This window comes from Anguilla anguilla, chromosome 9, assembly GCF_013347855.1.
Source record: "Anguilla anguilla isolate fAngAng1 chromosome 9, fAngAng1.pri, whole genome shotgun sequence".
Classification (NCBI taxonomy): domain Eukaryota; kingdom Metazoa; phylum Chordata; class Actinopteri; order Anguilliformes; family Anguillidae; genus Anguilla; species Anguilla anguilla.
This window is the reverse complement of record NC_049209.1, coordinates 49952193-49972806: the sequence shown is the minus strand read 5'-3', so window position 1 is coordinate 49972806 and position 20614 is coordinate 49952193. Positions and strand designations below refer to the sequence as shown.

The window sequence follows — 20614 nt, the reverse complement described above, 5'->3', positions numbered from 1 at the left end:
TAGAATCAGCTGTGCCAAAGTAGAATAGAAATGAAAACTTAGGGGACGGCAGATCTCCAGAAACAGGGTGGGGAACCACCACTTCACGGGAATGGGAAGGTTCCTTTCAATTTTGTTTTCATGTAGGAACAGACAAACAGTGAAGTTGCAGTGAAGTTTTTGTTTTTATCGTCATGGAGATCAAAGCTACGCGCGATGTGATAGGACAGTTTCCCTGCTATCTGTTGCCCAGATAACTCTCTCCCTTTCTCTCACGCATGCACACTATTTCCCGACTCACACACACTTTTTCTCTTCTCTCTCTCTCTCTCTCTCTCTCACACACGCACACACACACACACATACTTGATTACAGCTGTCAGGAAGGTACGATCAGGGGTTTGTGGTTCTCACAGTGGATTATGTTTTGTGCTCTGTGTGTCAAGGTGGCGAGCAAAATTTGAATGAGCAGAATTCTGTCAGAATTGGGCATCGTGTATGTCAGCGTGCCATTATGAGCAGGTGTTGCATGTTTCTCCAACGGGTCCTTCAGTATGAAAGATTTCATCGGTGGGTGATGATGTGGCAAGACTCAGATACCTGCCCCCCCCCCCCCCGGCCAGCCCCCCACTGGTGACAGGGAGGGGGGCAGGGTTCCCAGTGTCTGGATACTAATCTGAAATGGCAGGCCTGGTAATGTTCTCCAGAGAAGAGATGACAGCGAACGGCATCTCCTGGCTTTTCTCCCTCTCTGATGCACCGCAGTCCCTGGTCCCTGGGTCCCCCTGCGTGGGCTGTGGAACACTAAGAAGGGCTTTTCTCCATCTGTGCAAGAAACCCCCCCCCCCCCCCCCCCCCCCCCCCCCCCCCCCCCCCCACTCACCCGCCTGTATTTTATAGGCTATACGGGGATTCATAAAAACTTTAGCTCTATCATATAATCCTCTGCCGCCATGTTAACCTGTCACTGCGCGTAGCTGTAAGGGGCTCCCCGTGCACGAAATTAACCCCGTTTCCCCCTGACGTCCCTCGAGCCGACTTCAACGACATGAGCGCTCGCGGACTGTAAAAAAAAGCGATCAGCCGACGTCTCATACAGGAGATAATGTGTGACTGCCGATGCTCATCAATGTCGGAGGCATGCGCGCCTGTGCATTCGTTTGCATAGTAAATCCGACCTCCCCCTTCGCGCCTGCCAAATTAGGGATAATGTCTAATCCCTGTGTATATATACTGTTCTTAATGTCTTTTTTTGTTTTCATTTGCTCTGTGCATTAGACTGCCAAGACTTTGATGTAAATTGGAGGGAACCGGCGGTGGGGCTGTTCGCTGAGGCTCTCCGCTAATTATCTCCAGGGTTCCGCCCTTTCAAACCAGGCCGCGTCTCCCCTCCTGCCAGCTGACTCTAAATCCACACACACGCGCTTTTTTTCACAGGGTTTGCTCCACGCCGAGAGGGTGAAGTGAGCGAACTAAATCAAAATCTCTCTCTTAAAATATTACGATTTATCATCCTCCCTGCTCGCTCGCTGACTTATCCGCCACCGCAGACAGCTCCCTTGTTCGGCACTTGTGTGATTTATGGAGAGGAATTTCAGCAGGTCGGCCAGGCGTAGTCCCTGCACATGGGGATGACTGTAAAAGAAATAAGATCCTCATTAATATGGGTGCAGCTCGGTCTGGTCCAGTCAATCAGAATTATCCATTTTAAGCGCGGGAGGTATAATAGACCTGTATCTATTTTTTAAATTCTAGGATTACCCAAATAATTATATGACACTTTGACAAAATAGTGAATATTTAAGTTTTCAGAATGCCTTCATGCTCAATAGGCCTACATTCTTATTTAAGTTAACACATTTTCTCAACATTCTGTACGTTCTGAATTATATTATCATAATTATTTTCATTTTTTCTGTTGTTTTTTCTTTGTGATTTCTGATCGGTGTTGAAGTTTTTTTTTAAATATTTTTTTGCTATATGTATTTGGAGACAATAATATATCCTCAAGCAATGGAGACGCTGAATATTGAACCTCATCTCAGCTGAAAAATACTGAAAATGTGTAGTACCCGAATGAAAAAAATATAAAAAATCTAGCCTACACATCTCAAAGGGATGAAATCAGAACATGGGTCTATTCTGTGTCCATTTCAGATGTAAACACGGTTCATGTGTCTGACAACAATCACGGTGCAAATGGATGTGACTTTGATCTGCGGCAGTTGGCTGGCGTAGAAAGCAGGGGAAAGCTCATCACTGGTTTCTGATTGCGCGTGCCCTCTGTGGAAGTCTCGCGGAGATAAGACGCCGTCATTAGCGGCCGCGGGACAACGGACAACGCTGGGATCACATCCTCTGCGCGTCAAAGACCCCCTTTTTTATAGCCCGTGAGAAAACGAAGCCTTTCGCGTTCTCTTCCTTTCCTCGAAAAGGGCGGTGTCGCGTAGACGTCTTTCTTGTCTAATGTTGCTTCCCTTTACGGTTTTGCCGCAAGACAAGCCACACTGGTTCCAGTTCTGCCGGCCCTTGCGTTTGGTGACTGCTCATCTTTGAAATCTTTGCTGGCAGGCGAATACAAAACTCAAAATTTTTTGTTTTGTAAAATTCTAGCCTGATCAGAAGTTTGCGTAAATTTGCGCTCTCCTGTTTTTTGTTGGTCTCAAAAGCGGCGGTTGCGTCAGTGCATTATCCAGCCGGCATGAATATTTATTACTTGATTTGGGGGGCTCAGAATAGCTACAAGCAAATTTGGAACTGACCTTGGTACGTCTGACAAATAACGATTAACCTGTGCAGTGTTTTGGCGTAATACCTGCCTCGTGCTAAGACCATAATGGGGAATTTAATGGGCGAAGACAGGGAACTGTTAAGCAAACTGCTAGCCGGTGTTATTGTTAGTCCTTTGGTAGCTGTATCCCTCCGGCTTGGCCAGTGATTGCTTTATCAGATTCACCAAGATAGAGGGGGAAATGGACTGGATTTGGGGGAGTTTAAATCAAGCGCTGCAGGGATGACACCATGATTAAATGAGAAAAAAGCAATTTGGGGGATAAGAAGAAGGTAATAATGAAATGGGGGCAAGTAAAAATGGTGAAAACAGAAATAAAATAAGCAGAATATGTGCGGGATAGCAAAGTCACATTCAGGTATACCATTATTCCAAATAGGCAAAATCTCAATATGAGGAAATGGGGAATTGTAAAAAAAAAAAAAAAGATTGGAAAAGGATATTAATATAATGATGTTTTATACATGGGGTGGAATTGGGGTGAACAGAGTCTGTGTGACATAGCCCAGGTTTGAAGAGCAAGAGGTTCTGCAGACTGTTTTTGGCTTTACACCCCCCCCCCCCCCCAACCCAGGTACATGGATAAGGGAGGGAGAAAATGGGGGGGTGGTTGCCCCAAATTGCACACTAAGGGTAGTCCCATGGATGTGGGGACCGTGGGTGGACATGATTTTGGACGTGGGCCATGGGGGTTCCTGGCTGTTGCCGTGGAGCTGGAACACCATGGCGGGCAATGGAAGTATGGAACGTATATTGCCGCGTGTTCAGAGAATGTTCCGGATGGCGTTTAGTGTTTGGAGGAGAGGACTGCCAATTGGGGATTCCCTTCCATGGTTGACTGGTCCTTGGGGTGGAGGGGGTTGGGGAGAAAATATCCCATTCCAGAGTTAACCATAGATGAAAGCTTTCAGCCCAACAGATGAGAGAGTTACATTAATCAGCACAACAGAGAGAGAGAGAAACTGAAAGAGTAAGATTGGGAGATGGTGGGGAAGAGAGAAAGGAAGAAAGTTATTTTAAGTCAAAGGGAGAGAACAAATAGATAAATCTTTGTAGAAAAGAACTGACCGTGATGAACATAAAGCTCAGTGTGACCGAAATGGCTTTACGGTCGGCGTTGTTGTTGTTCCCTGGACAAAGAACACAGCGTGGCATCTGTGTTAGCTGAGTATGATCCGTTATTAATTATAAATGAGTCTCATGGTCATTCATAATGAAACACACCTCAGACCTCACCATGACCCACTTACATAGCATATATACCTTGAGTACGTACAGTAGTACAGAAAGCCATTAATCCTTACATCTTTTCTCCCCTAGCATTCTGTACTGCTGAACAGAGTAGCTTTTGTGTGCATCTTTTCTTTCCATTTTTTTTACGTTTCTTTTCATCTCTTTTTCTTGCTTGGTTATTATTTTCCAGCATTAACGCCCGTATCCCACAGGGTATTCCTTTAACAGTTATTGTCTTATATCTTATGAAAACAACAAAGAGAGCTCAAACCCACGTGAGTTAATTTTAGGTGTTCAAAACCCAGGCCTCGGTGGAAAAAATGTTCCAAGGAGTGATTCACCCACATCAAAGTATACATTTTTCAGCACAATGCAGTGTGTTCAGTGTTAAGTCAACTCTGCTTGAGTACAGCTGATCCCTGTTGGACTCTGTGAGAGTGAAATCAACACTGAACATTACACTGTGAGCGGTTTGCTTTGACGTTACGTTGGCGGTTTGAGTGCAAAATTCTTGAAGCGCTACGTTGGTGTGTCGGTTAAAGGTTGCCAGATGACCCCGGTTTTCGAGCGGAATGTCCGGTTCTGAAATTGTTTGTACCGGTCCGGTTTTGTGGTCCCGCCAGGACAGTGAAATGTCCTGTCCTGAGTAAATCGATCGAAAGTGTCTAGTTTCTTAGTTCGTAATGATTTCGCGTCTCAAGCACCGTAGCAGGGTGACTGCGCCAACACTCCCAGGCTCAGGAAAGGTCCCAAGAGCAACAGTAAATCTGGCAACCCTGCGCCAGCTCTGAGATTGCAGTATTTTAAGCAGAGTGCGGAGACCCCGGGTGTGCAGATATCCTCAGCCTCTCAGCCCCTCCGCCTGGGTGACTTCACCCGGAGCCTCATCGCTCGAGCCGAGCGTTAGTACCTTAGTACCCATGAGTCCGAGGGGCGGGGAGAACGGCAGCGCTTTGTGTCTGTGTTGACAGAGTGGAATTCCTCCGAGCCCCTCAGGTACAAAGGTGTGTCGTCTCCGTCACCCCCCCCCCCCCCCCCCCTCCCCACTCCACCGCCACCCCCCCTCCCTCCCCTTCGTCATTGTCTCCGCAGACCGCTGAAGGTTTTTCCTGTCTGGGGAGTCCCCCCCCCCCCCCCCCCGTCGGCTTTACTTATTTCTGAGGAACTGCACCTTGTCGCGGCACGTTTTTCTTCTCACCTCATATCACAAAGCATGATTTCTCTCCCCCCCCCCTCCCTCCTTCTCCCCTCCCCACCTCGCCACCTTCCTCCCTAACCTCAACAATTTAGGGGAAAGAGCTACACCCTCAAGTACATTCGCTAGTGAACATTAAAGCCCACCAGGCACTATGCTCACCTGCGACATAGCTCAGGAGGTAAGACCGATTGTCTGGCAGTCGGAGGGTTGCCGGTTCAAACCCCGCCCTGGGCATGTCGAAGTGTCCTTGAGCAAGACACCTAACCCCTAACTGCTCTGGCGAATGAGAGGCATCAATTGTAAAGCGCTTTGGATAAAAGCGCTATATAAATGCAGTCCATTTACCATTTTATGCCTCAATGCAGGTGGAGGGGGTGGCTCCTTGTGCTGATTACAGGCATGAACGTGGATGACCATTAGTTCTAGACCTGGTTCTAGAAGTTCAATATCTAGTTCTTGAACTTCGTGGTGTAACTTTACGAATGACTGTTTCAACAACTCAGGTGTTTGGGGAAAAATGATCAGAATAAACATCTGGGTATGAAAGGGTTAAATCCTGAAACTAACTTCCAGCCTCTGTTCTGAGCCTGCAGCGGCCGCTTATCGCTGCATTGTGTGGTTTATGTTTTTGACACCTGCTATTGGCTGTGGCAGTGATGACTCTGATGACCTCTGCTCTGCTCTTTGCCCAGTTTGTTTGTATGCTATTTGTAAGACAGGAAGCTTCTGACTGAATGTAAATGTAAGTGTAAATTGCACGGCTTCTGAATATGTTGATGAATGTGCCATTTTATTATTATTATTATTATTATTATTATTATATTACTTTGACATGGCAAAATTAATATCTGAGAGAAAACTTGTCTCTTGCCTCTGTGTGTCTTTCTGTCCATCTGTCTGTTTGACACTGCTACAATATCTCTTTCTCTCTATCTCGCTGTCTTTCTATCTCTGTCCCTCTCCCATTCCCTGTCTATGTTTAAATTTCTCTGTCTGTCCTCATACACATCTCTATCTTTCTGCCTGCCTGTCTGTCTCTCTCTTTCCCTCAACCTCTTGTTTCTTGCTTCTATGTCTCTCTCTGTCCATCTGTCTATCTTTTTGACTGTCTGCCTCTCACTCTCTCAATCTCCCTCACCCTCTCTCTCTCCCTGTCTCTCTAACTTCCTCTCTCACTCCCCCGTTTCTCTCATTCACTCTCTCTCTCTCTACCCCCTGTCTCTCTCTCTCTTCCTCTCCCTCTCTCTCCCCCTCCCTCACCTCGCCCTCTCCCCCCCCCCCCCCCCCGCTCCTCAGTTTTGGGGGTTCGGGGGTGAGCCAGGCCCAGCCGTCAGCCGTGACGCGCGCCGCCTCGCTTGCCCCCCCCGCCGGTGCTATGACAACCACGCGTGGTTCATTCACAGTTCTATTTCGGAGCATAACAGGAACAGGGGAGAGAACGCGCTCCCCGCCCAAACGCCTCTTCCTCCGCCCCCCGCCCCCCCCCCCCCCCCCCCTCGAACGCACAAAAACGCGGCCCCTGGGTCCGTCCGCTGCTTTGGCGGTACCACGCTCTTCCGCGGTCTGATCCGGTTCGGTCCGGTTCGGTCCGGTCCGAGTGGACTACTGCCCCCGGTTTTACTCTCCTGCTGTTTTAAGCTTCTGCCCTTATTCCGGGATCAGAGACCGTTTTCTTGTGCTCGGCCTCAGTGGTAAATACAGTCAACAGATGGATCGTTTTCATGTGTAATCAGGTAGGGAGACCTCAATCAGCTCCTGTGACTGTGGAAATAGAGGGAACAGTAGTCTTCCTGTGTTTCTGTGAGCATGTGTGTGTGTGTGTGTGCTTGTGTCCGTGTGTTTTAATCTGTAGTGTGTCTGTGTGTTTTAATCTATAGTGTGTGTGTGTGTATTTTTATCTGTAGTGTGTGTGTGTGTATGTGCATGCCTGTGTTTGTGTGTTTTTATCTGTAGTGTGTGTTTATGTGTGCCTGTGTTTTCATCTGTAGTGCACACGTGTGTGTGTGCCTGTATCTTTTTATCTGTAGTATGTGTGTGTGTATGTCTCTGTGTTTGTGTGTCTGTTTTGTGTGTATGTCTCTGTATTTTGTGGTTTTGTGTGTGTGTGCGCGTGTGTGTGTGCATGCGTGTGTGCGTGTATGTGAGTGCGCACGCGTGTGTGTGTGCGTGTGTGTGTGCATGCGTGTGTGTGTGTGCATGCGTGTGTGCGCACGCGTGTGTGTGTGTGCGCACGCGTGTGTGTGCATGCGTGTGTGTGTGTGTGTGCATGCGTGTGTGTGTGCATGCGTGTGTATGTGCGCGAGAGTCCACAGACCACAGCACAGGCAATTAAAAAGGAGACAGGGGAGGTCTTAGACCTCAGAGCAAAAGGAGCAACATTCACCCCGGCAGTCAGGGGGTGGAATTAGAGCGAGAGAGAGAGAGCGAGCGAGGGAGGGAGGGAGCAAGGGAGGGGGGCGGGCAAACTGAGCGTGTGAGTGAGTGAGCGAGCGAGCGAGAGGAACAGAGAGAGAGAGAGAGAGAGAGCCACACACACACACACACGCGCGCTGCTTCTCTTCCCTCTCGCAGTCTCTCAGACTCAGTCTCACACGCGGCTCGCTCTGCCGCAGATCTGCAAGCACCGCGCGGGAAATTACCTGAATGGAGCGTGAAACCTCGCCGTCCGAATTCCTCCCCGCCGTCTGAACTGGAGTACACCCCCCCCGCGCCCCCCACACACACAGTGTAGCTGCGAAACACAGCCCAGCGAAAGGTAAGACACCGCCACCGCCACTGCTCCTCTACCTTTTCTACCTTTCCCTTTTTTCTTTTTTCTGTCTTGTTTTTTGGCCGTCGTGTTCCCGCTCCGGTCCCCCTGCATGTCCCTGCGTGCGTTTTCGGGCGTCTGAGGGCAAACGGAATCTCTGCTTCCAGCGCCTCTCGCTCCCCCGGTCGGAGGCGATGAGGAACGGCGAATCCGTCGAGAGTCGCTCGCGTCTGTTTTGGCATTTTTTCTTTTCACGAGCTTTATGGAGTAATAAACACTAAACGCTCTGCTGTTGTTACTTGTCAGCAGCTCCCTAACCTTACGGGAAAGGCAACTTTTGCGGGCGCTGGAATTTCACCGGTAGCAATAGGGGGTTGGGGGGGTTGGGGGGGGGGTCTATCTTCGGCTGGAGGCAGACGAGGTTCGGGACAGGCGACCCGGTGTCTGAGCAGTCCCAAGCGCTCTTAGCCCTGCTGACTTCCCCGTTCCTTACTCTCCTCCGCACGGGGGGGGGGGGGGGGGGGTAGTAAACGCCAAACTGGAACCCGCGGGGTAGGTTACCGTGGCGGCGGCGGCTCTCGCTTGGCGTCGGGCGGCATGCCGGCACATGGCTTTATTGACAGTGCGGACCGAGCCGAGTCGGGGGGGGGTGGGGGGGGGGGACACACGGAGATTACCGCACGGGAATCGGCGGTAAGAGAAGGCGGTTAAATGGATAACGAGGTGAAAATGAGAATTCCCTGAGCCGGGGGGTGTTTTTTTGGGGAGGGGGGGGGGGGGCACGGGGGAGGGGGAGAGTTGGGGGGGGGGTGGTCGGGGAGGACAAGAAAGAGTTTCTGAAGTCATTCGGCTTACTGCAATCACATATCTGTGTGCGATTGTGTGAGGGAAAAGGAGAAAGTGAGGGAAGGGGAGAGAGACATAGAAGTGAGATAAAGAGACATAAAGGAAGAGAGAGAAAGAGAGAGAGAGAGAGGTAGAGGGAGAAGAGGAAGGAAGAGGGGGGTAGAAGTTGACGGGTCGATGTTAAGGGTAGAGGAATCCACTGACCCTTCTGAGGTTTTTCCGGGACAGGGGGTGGGGGGGTCAGGGCTCTGGGGTCTCAGCTGTTCAGGTCACAGGACGCACCCGGAGGTCCCGTGAAGACCGGGGGGGTGGGGGGGGGGGCTGGCATTCCTCAAACGGGACGGGCTGCAGTCTGCACGCTTCAGCATTTTGTCTTTTTTTGTTTTTTTGTTGTTAATGAAGCCCGGTTGTCCGTGAAGCCAAGCGTACCCGAGCCCGCGCCGCGCGCGTTGCGTTCGTGCATCTTGGATCCGCCGCGGTCTTTGTCGAGCAGCGTTTTGGGGGGAAACCCCACGTTTTAGCGTACGCTTATCGCCCCTGCAGTGCCCCCCCCCCCCCTGCTAGTCCCCTGGAAACCAGGAGTGTGAATTTTAATTTTTTTTTCCATCTGGGACTTGTCGGGTAGATCAACCGAACGTTTCTACAGCGTTTATAATGATCGCGAAGGAAATCACGACGTGGGTGTGACTGTTTGGTGTTGTGTGGAGCGTGTGTAAGTGCGGTGCAGAGATTTTTGGGTTGGACTGGTGAATGATTTGCGCCTATCTCTCCCAGGGTCTGTTACCCCCCCCCCCGACGGAGAGAAGGTAAAATGAGTAACTGAGTGAGTACTGCTGTGGAGGTGGGGGGGGGGGGGGTTGGTTAGTGAGGCCCGTGGCCCCCAGCAGAGTGGGGAGAGGTGCGTGGGGGGGGGGGTAAAAAGGCCAGAATGGGTTACAGCGCCTGTGTGTGAGAGAGAGAGGGACATTAAGGAGAGCCAGAGCCCTGGGGGGGGGGAACCGTGACCCATTTCTGTAATGCAGACACACGGTCAGCTGGAGCGACACAGCGCCCACGGCAACCTACCGCTCAGCCAAGCACACATGACACACACACACATGACATAAACACACACACATATACACACACACACATGACACACACACACACACACGACATAAAAACACACACACACACACACACGACATAAAAACACACACACACACACACACGACATAAAAACACACACACACACACACACGACATAAAAACACACACACACACACACACGACATAAAAACACACACACACACACACACGACATAAACACACACATACACACATGCAGACACACAGACACAGACACACACGCATACATACACATCACATACACACATGCACACACATGCCATACACACTCACACACATACACACATGACATAAACACTCACACACACACACACACACACACATATTACACGCACACACACACTCACACACACACACACACACACACACACACATATCACATGCACACACACACACACACACACACACATATTACACGCACACACTCACACACACACACACACATATCACACACACACACACACACGCACACACACACACACTGTGTTTAAATGTTGGTTATTGACACTGCTTGCTTAAGCAGAGCCCTTGGGGGGAGGGAGGTGGTTGGCTAATGGGGAGTTGTGGGTGGGGAGATGGGATGAAAGTCACTTCTCAAACACGGCACAATCTTTTGTTCCTTCTTCCTTTTCTTCTTCTCTCCTCGTCCTCCTCCCTCTTCTTCTTCTTTATCTGCTGTGATTCATAATTAATGCATTACATTTTTTTGATAGTGGATTTTCGAGAATGAGAGCGTGAGAGCGAGAGTGAAAGAGAGAGAGAGAGAGAGAGATTTGCATGCTGTACTCCACTCCACTTTTCAATAGAAGACATAGGGGAAGGATTTCACCAGTGTGTCAGCAAGCCTTCTCAACTAACTGCCCATTGCGTGCTCTCTCTCTCTCTCACACACACACACGCACACAGATGAGGGAAAGCCTGGATCTCAGTGGATGGGGTTACCTGCAGATAAACTGAGAAGCAACTTGGTATGCGTGTGCAATGGACTGTAATGATGTAATGGAGTTCCTGTGACTGCCTCTCAGTGTGTATGTGTAATGGTGTAATGGAGTTCCTGTGACTGCCTCTCAGTGTGTATGTGTAATGGTGTAATGGAGGTCCTGTGACTGCCTCTCGGTGTGTATGTGTAATGGTGTAATGGAGGTCCTGTGACTGCCTCTCGGTGTGTATGTGTAATGGTGTAATGGAGTCCCTGTGACAGCCTCTCGGTGTGTATGTGTAATGGTGTAATGGAGGTCCTGTGACTGCCTCTCGGTGTGTATGTGTAATGGTGTAATGGAGTTTCTGTGACTGCCTCTCGGTGTGTATGTGTAATGGTGTAAAGGAGTCCATCTGGTTGGCTCTTGCTGTGTAATGGTGTAATGGAGTGTAATGGAGTGTAATGCTTAATGGAGTCTGTGTGGCCTGCTGGATAGGGCTGGAAGGGCGCAGACATGGTGCCATGTTGCGAGAGCCTCCTGCCAGATCGCTGAAAATCCTGTAATTAACTGGCTTAGGATGCTGGGGCAAATTGGACGTGTCCTGTGGTGTTGTGAGAGGGGGATCAAAAGGGACCTCTTCCTGTGCTGCTGGTCTCTCTCTCAATCTCTCTCTCTCTCTCTCCATATGAATGGAGTATTTTTATCAGACCCATCGATCGCCCTCCCCCCCCTTCCCCCTCACCCCCCACCAGGACGACAGGCTTCCTGACCCCCTCCTTTTGTGAAGACAGGAAGTAAAGGATGACAGGAAGTAAACGAGTTGGAAAAAAAGAGACACCGTCACATCGGCATGTGACTTCAACAGCACGGCCTGACGGACAAACAAGAGTGTGTTTACTCCCCCCCCCCATTCACCCCAACCCCCCCAAACAAAAAATAAACCACCCACCCCCACCAGTACGGCACATTCTCCAAACAGCCTCCTGAACCCCTCACTCAACGTCAAAAAGAAAAACAAACCTCCACCTCCAGTCAGACCTCAGATCCGTAATAATACAGGCAGACATTTAGACACGGGCCTCTCTCTATTACAAAAGGCCCCCCTGCGAGGAATAGGCAGCGGGGGTCCGTGAAGGAGTTCATTTCAGGGGTTCGGGGGTGGTTGAGGGAGGGGGGGAGGGGTCGAGAGGGGGTCGGCGTGTCACTTGGCTGACGCTAACCGCTAAAAGGGAGGAGAGCAGGGGGGCGCGTGGCGAATGCCGGAGGGTGAAGCTGATTGGCGGTCTGGGCGCTGATGGGTGTGATGGAGTCACTCAGAGTCACTCAGAGTCCCCCAACCTTCCCCAACCCCAACCCCCCTCCCCCTGCCCTCGAGGTTGTGTAGCCTAGCGTAGCACGGGTTTTCATTTTCTTCCATGTTTGTTTTTTTATATATATTTTTTCCCTTCTATTCCTGTTATTGGCACGGATGTTTATTCATTGACCTTTTCGCCTCTTATTTTAAATGAACAATAACAGAGGAATCTTATTCATTATTATATGAACGTTTTTCTCTATTCATTTTCTAATGTTGTTTTAGCTCAGCAATGCCTTTTTTTTGTGAAGGACTTTGAACCCTTTGTAAGAAAAGCCCTTTATGAATAAAGTTATTCTCATATTATTACTGTGACTCACTGCACCAAAAGGAATTTTGGGGAGTAGGAGTAAGTTTTATTTTTTTTAATAATGTTTTGTGAGTTGGGGGTAGTGCGCACCGGGTGGCAGTAGCTTTTTAAAAGCAGACAGGACTCCTCTAATCTAAATGCGTGCTCTTATCACAGATCTGCGGCTTCGCCTGACCGTGCGGTTGGCTGAGTTTTTACGCTTGTTTGCCAGCGTGAGGAGTTTTTTTTTGCAGATCGTCAGCCATACAGGCCTTTAGCCAGCAGCTCTCTCCCTCTCTCTCTCTCTATCTCTCTCTCTCTCTCTCTCCCTCTCTCTCTCTCTATGTCTCTCTCTCTCTCTCACACACCCCAAAGCGCTTGGTCATGTGTCACCGGGATCTTTAATTAAACGCGCGGTCAGCTACATCTCCACCAGCCCCGGCAGGAAGATGTAGGTCATCATTTCATTTCTTTTTTTTCTTTTCTTTTCCTGCCTCCTATCCCTCCCCCCCTCCCCCCCTCCCCCCCTCCCTCCTCGATGGTCGGAGAGAGACAGGAGAACGCCTGGAGATGGATTTGATTTTTGTTGCCTTTTTTTTTTTTTTTCCCAGCATGCCCATTTCTTCTGCTGGAGAGTAGATCACGCGAGAGTGACCGCGGGGCGGCGTGGGTAAAAAGCTTCTGCCCTTGGGCCTGCGCGGCCCGCACTGATTGGCCGGTTTGGTATTCCTGTTTGCTGACCTGGAAGTGTTTCGGTGACTTTGGGGAAGGAGAGTTTTTTGGAGCCTCGCTGATTTTTATTTTACAGGATGCGCATTGTGAACGCATGCTGGCTGTGAATGAGGGCTGCTTCGTGTGTCTCCTGTACTCCTCTCCCCCGTAGCCAGCTGGAGAGGGGATTCGGTTCACATGGAGCCAGTGATGCACAAATGCTGTCTTTTCTGATGTAGCCAGTGAAGGAGAAACAGTGTTACTCCTGTAGACAGTGGAGGAGAAACAGTGTAACTCCTATAGGCAGTGAGGGAGAAACAGTGTAACTCCTGTAGCCAAAGATTGAGAAACAGTGTAACTCATATAGGCAGTGAGGGAGAAACAGTGTAACTCATATAGGCAGTGAGGGAGAAACAGTGTAACTCATATAGGCAGTGAGGGAGAAACAGTGTAACTCATATAGGCAGTGAGGGAGAAACAGTGTAACTCATATAGGCAGTGAGAGAGAAACAGTGTAACTCATATAGGCAGTGAGGGAGAAACAGTGTAACTCATATAGGCAGTGAGGGAGAAACAGTGTAACTCATATAGGCAGTGAGGGAGAAACAGTGTAACTCATATAGGCAGTGAGGGAGAAACAGTGTAACTCATATAGGCAGTGAGGGAGAAACAGTGTAACTCATATAGGCAGTGAGGGAGAAACAGTGTAACTCATATAGGCAGTGAGGGAGAAACAGTGTAACTCATATAGGCAGTGAGGGAGAAACAGTGTAACTCATATAGGCAGTGAGGGAGAAACAGTGTAACTCATATAGGCAGTGAGGGAGAAACAGTGTAACTCATATAGGCAGTGAGGGAGAAACAGTGTAACTCATATAGGCAGTGAGGGAGAAACAGTGTAACTCATATAGGCAGTGAGGGAGAAACAGTGTAACTCATATAGGCAGTGAGGGAGAAACAGTGTAACTCCTGTAGACAGTGGAGGAGAAACAGTGTAACTCATATAGGCAGTGATGGAGAAGCTGTTACTCCTTTAGCCGGTGGAGGTGAAACAGTGTTACTCATATAGGCAGTGAGGGAGAAACAGTGTAACTCCTGTAGCCAGTGATAGAGAAACAGTGTAACTCCTGTAGCCGGTGGAGGTGAAGCCGTACTGTCTCCCTTATTGCCCGTGCAGCAGCGAAAGCCGCCCCGTCCTTATGGAGGTGAAACGACCTTGCGGTGCATTATTTGTTCAGCTCTCCGTGGTGGTGCAAAGTCAGTTTCTGAACACACAGCGTAAAAAAAAGCGGACGGTGCGGGCGCTTCTATTTTCGGGCGCGTCCCCGAGTCCCCTCCGTGACCCGCCGCTCGTGCTGACGCCGCTCGGAGCGGCGATGACGTCAGAGCGCTCTGTCAGAGGAGGAGAGAGCGCCGCAGATTCCCCTCGGTCAGAGCGGACTGCCTATTCACCGCTGAGCTGAGAAGAGAAGACCGGAACTTCTGCTGATACCCTGAGCGTGTGTGTGTGTGTGTGTGTGTGTGTGTGTGTGTGTCAGTGTGTGTGGCTGTATGCAAGTGTGTGTGGCTGTGTGTGCATGTGTGTGTCAGTGTGTGTGGATGTGTGTGAGTGTGTGTGTGTGTGTGAGTGTATGTGTGTGTGTGTGTATGTGTATGTGTGTGGCTGTATGCAAGTGTGTGTGGCTGTGTGTGCGTGTGTGTGTCAGTGTGTGTGGATGTGTGTGAGTGTGTGTGTGTGTGTGTGTGTGAGTGTATGTGTGTATGTGTGTGTGTGTGTGAGAGAGAGAGTATGTGAGTGTGTGTGTGTGTGTGACTGTGTGTGAGTGCGCATGTGTGTGTGAGCATGCATGCCTCTTTACTTGTACGTTGCCACTTGAAATCACTTGCTTAAGAAGTGTCAGGGCTACACTTGAGAAAGTCACTGGGGAGAGCTTGACTGCACCAGGCAGGGCCTGTTACTCTGTGTGTGGGCCCTCAGGGGCCAATTCCTTTCTGGCTGACCGTTGCAGGACCTGAGATTAAAAAGGCAGCGGGGTCACAGGAAGCTACATACTGCAGTCGCCATGCGACGATGCTGCATTGATTTACAGCACACCTCTCAGTAACAGCAGTTGGGGTTTTTTTGGTGTGCGGTACGTGCCCAGATCCACCAGTTAGAGCGTGTGGTCGTCTGTCTAATGAATCATTCCAAACGCCTGCCTTTTTGTGTGGCTTATTGTTTTCTTCAAAGCCGAGCGTTCCTCTTTCTCTGTTCTCCCACACAAAAAGCCTTCTCTGGAAAGCTTTGCGTTCGCTTTGGTGTGGAAAGGCGGCTGTGGAGATGCTTTTTTGTTTGCCTTCGGGAAAGCTGCAGAACGCACCTGTGGGATACGCGATACCTGCTCTGCGGTTTAAGGGAGCGTCCACAAAGAGACGGTCCGCGTGGTGGGGAATCGGTGGTTTTTTTAGTTGAAACTCGTGCCGTGAGGTCGGGGCTCGCCGGCGGGGTCCCCCGTGACGGAGCGGCCAAAACCCGAACCGCCGAGGGCGAAGCCCCGCCTCCCGTCCCCCGCCCGGGCGCTTCGCCGTTTGTTCGCCGCATTCCTGCTCGGGGGAGATGCCGCGGTCTCTCTGCCTGGAAAAACAAAAGGTGGGGGGGGGGGGGGGGCACCCACCACCACCACCACCACCACCCAGGCTGCATCCCCAGCCCTGCCCCCCCTCATCCTCCCCCTCCTGGCTCAGAGGGGCAGTTTGTTTGTGGGGCCTGATTGTTTACCCAGGTGCAGAAGTGTAAGATAAACCCCCCACCGCCCTCCCCCGCCTCCCCACCCAGCAACAGGGGTCCCGGGAGTCTCTTTGTCAGCTTGCTCCTTTTTTATTTACGGGGGGATCTGCTGAGGCTTGCCTGCACTCCCCCCTCCCCCCCGCCCCCCCCCAATGCAGCAGCACCTGTATGAGGACTTCAAAGGCCCCAGGTGAACCTCCGGAAACACACTGGGGTTTCCACACACAGAGACCCGCCTAACTCCCAAACTCTGCCCCCCCCCGTCCTCCCGCTGAGAACAGGTCGCTGGATCGTCATGGAGACCCAATTAATTCAGCAGCGCTGCGTTCCCCCCCCCCCCCACTCCAGAGATGGAGGGAGGGGGCCTGTATGTGTGTGTTAGATATGGGGGCAGATCGTCCCATTACTCATAACTGGTGCTGATGTAAGGGTGGCTCCCCCACTGTGAGTGTGTCCCAGAGTGCCGGTGAGCCTCATGAGCACGTTAGCGTTAGCGTAGCGCTTCCGGACGAGCGAGTCTGTTCTGCTCCGCTCTTATCTAGCGGGCTGAGGGGCTGAGGAACTCCCCCTACACCCCCCTGGCTACGTCTGTGCTTCCCCCCGAGCTCGAGAGCGCCAACCCACCAAACCCGCTGAGCTGTGTCGCTGTCGCCGGGATACGGCGGTGAGCGGGGAGGTCGGGGGTGCGTTGGTGGAGAGGGAGGCGATATGGGTGAGGATTTCAGGAAGGGTGGGCAGGAGGGAGCTAGGGGAGGCGGTGGGGGGGTGGTGGGTGGGGGGGGGGGGGAGGTGGGAACTGGATTGCTCCAGTTTGTTCCCTGTCTTCGCCTTTAGAGTAACTCCACACCTCATCAAACAGGGCTCCCCCCCTACTCCCCCCCCCCACTGGGACACTCCCTCAGATTACGCACTTCCTCCCCCCTCCCTGTCCCCTGCCACGGATCTCTCCCCCTCAAACACTTTGTCTTAGTCCACTGGTTCTTAAACCTCTTAATATCAGGACTTTAATACCTTTCAGGAACCCAGAAAATACACATACCAGCGTAGCCTAGTGGACTACAGACTCGTTCCGGGACCCACCTCATACGCTCCCGCGACCCGATTTGGGTCCCGACCCACAGTTTTAGAAACACAGTCTTGGTATTCTTACAGCCTCTAAGCAGTAGGACCCCTGATAGTGTTCAGTCAGTGAAAACCTGATGCTAGACCTGCTGTGCTAATATGAGACTATGAACATGAGGCCGTTCAATAAAACTTCCCCCTTCAGCAAAGCAGAGGTCTGCTTTTTCTGGGCCTGCAAACTGCCCCTCTCTGTGCCCCCAAACCTGCCCCATTAGGGGGCTCCTTCCTTATTTTCAGCTGGCAGGCACAGCCGAGCCCTTATCCCGAGAGCGCCGGCGGGGTAAAAATCTGGCCCGCGTTTGATTTTTAGGTCTGGTGTTTACTCAGAAAGCCTCAGTATCAATCACGGCCAGGCCTGCGCTGGAGTAAACATGTCACGGGTTTGACGACTGGGCGCGACGTCGCAGTGTGAGAGGAAGCCGGAGGCGGGGTTTTCAGACGGCGTCTAACCAGGCCAGACCTGGGTGAAAATACACTCTTTAAACTCTTAAGAGTCTTTATGTGTCAAAAAAAAAGTCCGCCCAACGGACAAGCTGAAACCCTGCACTGTACAGCACTCTGCCACAGCCATCCACAGTGTGGTTGCTCATTTTTATGAAGCTGACTCGGGGGAGTTCCCGATATCCCTTCTGTCTCTCTGTAATGTGTCTTCGTGACAGTCCTCTGTAAAAAAATGCTACACAAATAAGACTGATTTGACTGGATTTGATTGGCTGTTATGCGTGTCCCCTCAGAACGTTCTAGGAAGCCGTCCCTTGTTGTTTTTCCCCCTCTCTCGTTCGCGCGAGCGGCTTCTGCGTCAGAAACCTGAGCGGATCGAGGCTTAGCCTGGTCAGCCGAATCGGCGCCCTTTCGCCGACCGCCGCTTTGACCGCCAATGAGGCCCCAGAACCGCGCGTTTCCTGTCCCCCGCCCCGCGGTCCCTTGCATCCGTACGTGTGAACAGCTCAACCAGCCGCCGCGGCGTCAGTGCTTTAGTCCGGGTTCGACTCGACCGATAGGCACCTCAATAAGCCTCTCACTGGGTTCTCACACTCCCCCCCCCCCCGCCCCCCCCACCGCTGAAAGGTCTCCAGCTGTTTCTCACGCACGGTCTCTACGGCTACTGTTCCAATTTGGACTCCCTGAGTAATCCCTGAGGGAAAAAAAAAAGAAAAGAGAGGGAAAGAGGGAAAGGCTATCAAGAAGCAATCTCCCCTTTATAAGTAAAAAGAGAAAGAGCTTTTCAGAAATGCGGCGAGTAAGAAATCAGCAAAGGAATAAAGTCGTTTCTTTATATCAGAGATGAGAGAAGAAAGAAAAAAAACCCTGGCGTAAAAGCCGCCTAGAATAAGGTGAGCCTGGAAAGAAAAGAAATGGCTTAAAGAAAATTTTGAAACCCTCCCCTTGACCTAGCCTGTGTATCCCTACGGGTGTATTTCCCTGGTGTTGGGTGGGTTTTTGGCTGGGCTGGAAGACGAGGTAAAGCCGCTCCCAGCCAGGGGGGCTTTGGGGTGGAGGAAGCCTAGGGAGAGAGAGAGAGAGAGAGGGCTGGCCGGTAATCCCTGGCTCTGGAGCGGCAGACCGCGCAGACTGACTCCGATAAGCAGGGGGGTTCAGAGGAAGCCCGCCTCCTCCAGGACAGGGAGATAAAGAGGGGTGTAGGGCCGGCCGTGCTGGCTAATGCCCCTGATCCAGGAACACCGTGAGCCCCGACAGGTAGTCTTCTCTCTCTCTTTTTCTATCTCTCTCTCGCTCTCTATCCCCCTCTCTCCCTCTCCCTCTGCTTCCCTGCTCTCTCTCTTTTTCTCTCTCGTTCTGTTTTACTCCCCCCTCTCTCTTGCTCTATCACTCTCTCACTCCTCCTTTCAGGCTGTTCGCTCTTTCTTTCTCTCTACCTCTCCCTCCCTTTCTCCCATCTACCTTTCTCTCTCTCTTTGTCCCTCACTCTGTCCCTCTTTCTTTCCTTCTTCCTCTGCCCCCCTCTCTGTCCCTCTTTCTCTCTCTGTCTGTCCCTCCTTCTCTCTCTCCCTCAGTCCCTCCTTTTCTCTCTCCCTCTGCCCCCCCTCCCTCTGCCCCCCTCTCTCTCTCCCTCTGCCGCCCCCCCCCCCCTCTCTCTTGCCCTCTCTCCCTCTGTAATCAGACCCTGAGGGAGAGGCCCAGTCTGTATTTGCATGGTTACCGATGGGCAGGAAGCACAATGGAGGAAGAGCGCTGTGTTTGTGAAGGGCGTGTCCTCGCTGTCGCCGCCTTGATCCAGGACCCCCCGACCGCGCGGCGACAAACGACAAGCGTGCTCGGTAACGACTTCCTACCGGAAACCGGCTCAAACGCAGAGGCCAAAGAACAGTTGAGAGTGCGGGGGTGGGTGTCGGGGGGTGGGGGGTCAGGTGACACTGTGAGTATACATAGAGCCCCGCTGGTCCATCGTAGCTTGCGTGCGGACCTGGGTCAAATACGTATTTGTTTTGGATTCAAATACTTTTCTACACTTTACTGGTCTTGTCTGGTGTATTGGAACCAATGAAATGCTCTCAAAAAGGGCAAACCCCCCCGCCTTCTGGTCATATTGGCCGGCTCAGTTACGCCAGGCAAGGTCAACAGAGCACAGAAAAGTATTTGAATCCGAAGCACATGACTCCCACCTCTCTCCGGGTTTTCCGGTAAATCTGCGGTGTTGCCGTTCGCGTTGCCTCATCGCTCCTCCACCAGCTGACTCCGGGCTGGGTGTACCGGACGTGCCGGGGATTTTTTTTTCGGGTGTGCGTCAGGGAGACGCCCGTCTAGGCCTTCGTAGCCCTGCGGAGCGGAGGAACCGGTCCTGCTGCTCTGCGTGCCTGTTACGTAAGCCAGGAAATGGGGAGGAGAGGCTGAGAGGGCAGTGGAGATGGCAATGGAAGGCCTTTGAGCTGACAAGCCCCCTCTGAGAGGGAGGACGCTGTTGTCCGGGGGCGCCGTGAGGTTTGGACGATTCCAAGGGCCCTGACTGACAGGGGCCCTCAAGAAATATCAGAGCATAGGATCTCCTGGGGTGGTGGGGCCCAATGTGAGATCCTTTCATGGGGTCCAAAATCCATGGTGGTGCCTCTGCTGTTCTTCCAGTTGTTCTTATTTCATGCCGTGTCTGGGCTCTATTTAGGCTCAGTTTAGGCTTGGGTTTGGCTCAGGTTATCCGTAGGATAGTCTTGGGTTAAACTCTGATTAATTTTGGGTTAAACTCAGTTTAGGCTTGGATTAGGATCAAGTTGGATTTGGGTTAGGCTCAGATTAGATTCAGGTAAAGCTCAGGTAAGACTCCACCAGACCCTCACATTGGAATTGAAGCCTGTCCCTCTCAGCCACTTTAACGCCTAACAGTGCTGGTGAACCACCAGCGTTGGAATCCTGGCACTAATAACTGCTCCTCCCCCCGTTCACCCCCCCCAGCTAATGCTGGGAAAGCTCCACCAGATTACAGGCTGGCAATCTCACACCTGCACAGTGCAGATGGTGTACCAACATCCAGTTGGACGCAATAGTCATCATCTTGAGCTTTTTCGGCAACAATA

The 20614-nt window shown here is 51.4% G+C and overlaps 1 protein-coding gene across 3 annotated transcripts in view; it reads left to right on the top strand.

The window, feature by feature from the left end:
- Positions 1 to 6757: 6757 nt before the first annotated feature.
- LOC118235718 (T-lymphoma invasion and metastasis-inducing protein 1-like) overlaps positions 6758 to 20614 on the top strand; it is a 62681-nt gene continuing 48824 nt past the window's right edge. For 2 of the 3 annotated variants that reach the window (XM_035433394.1, XM_035433392.1), the window contains exon 1: positions 7735 to 7956. The gene's annotated coding sequence lies outside the window, so the exon portion shown is untranslated. Of the gene's footprint in view, positions 6935 to 7734; positions 7957 to 20614 lie in introns of those variants that run through there. The other variant, XM_035433393.1, reaches the window with a different exon arrangement.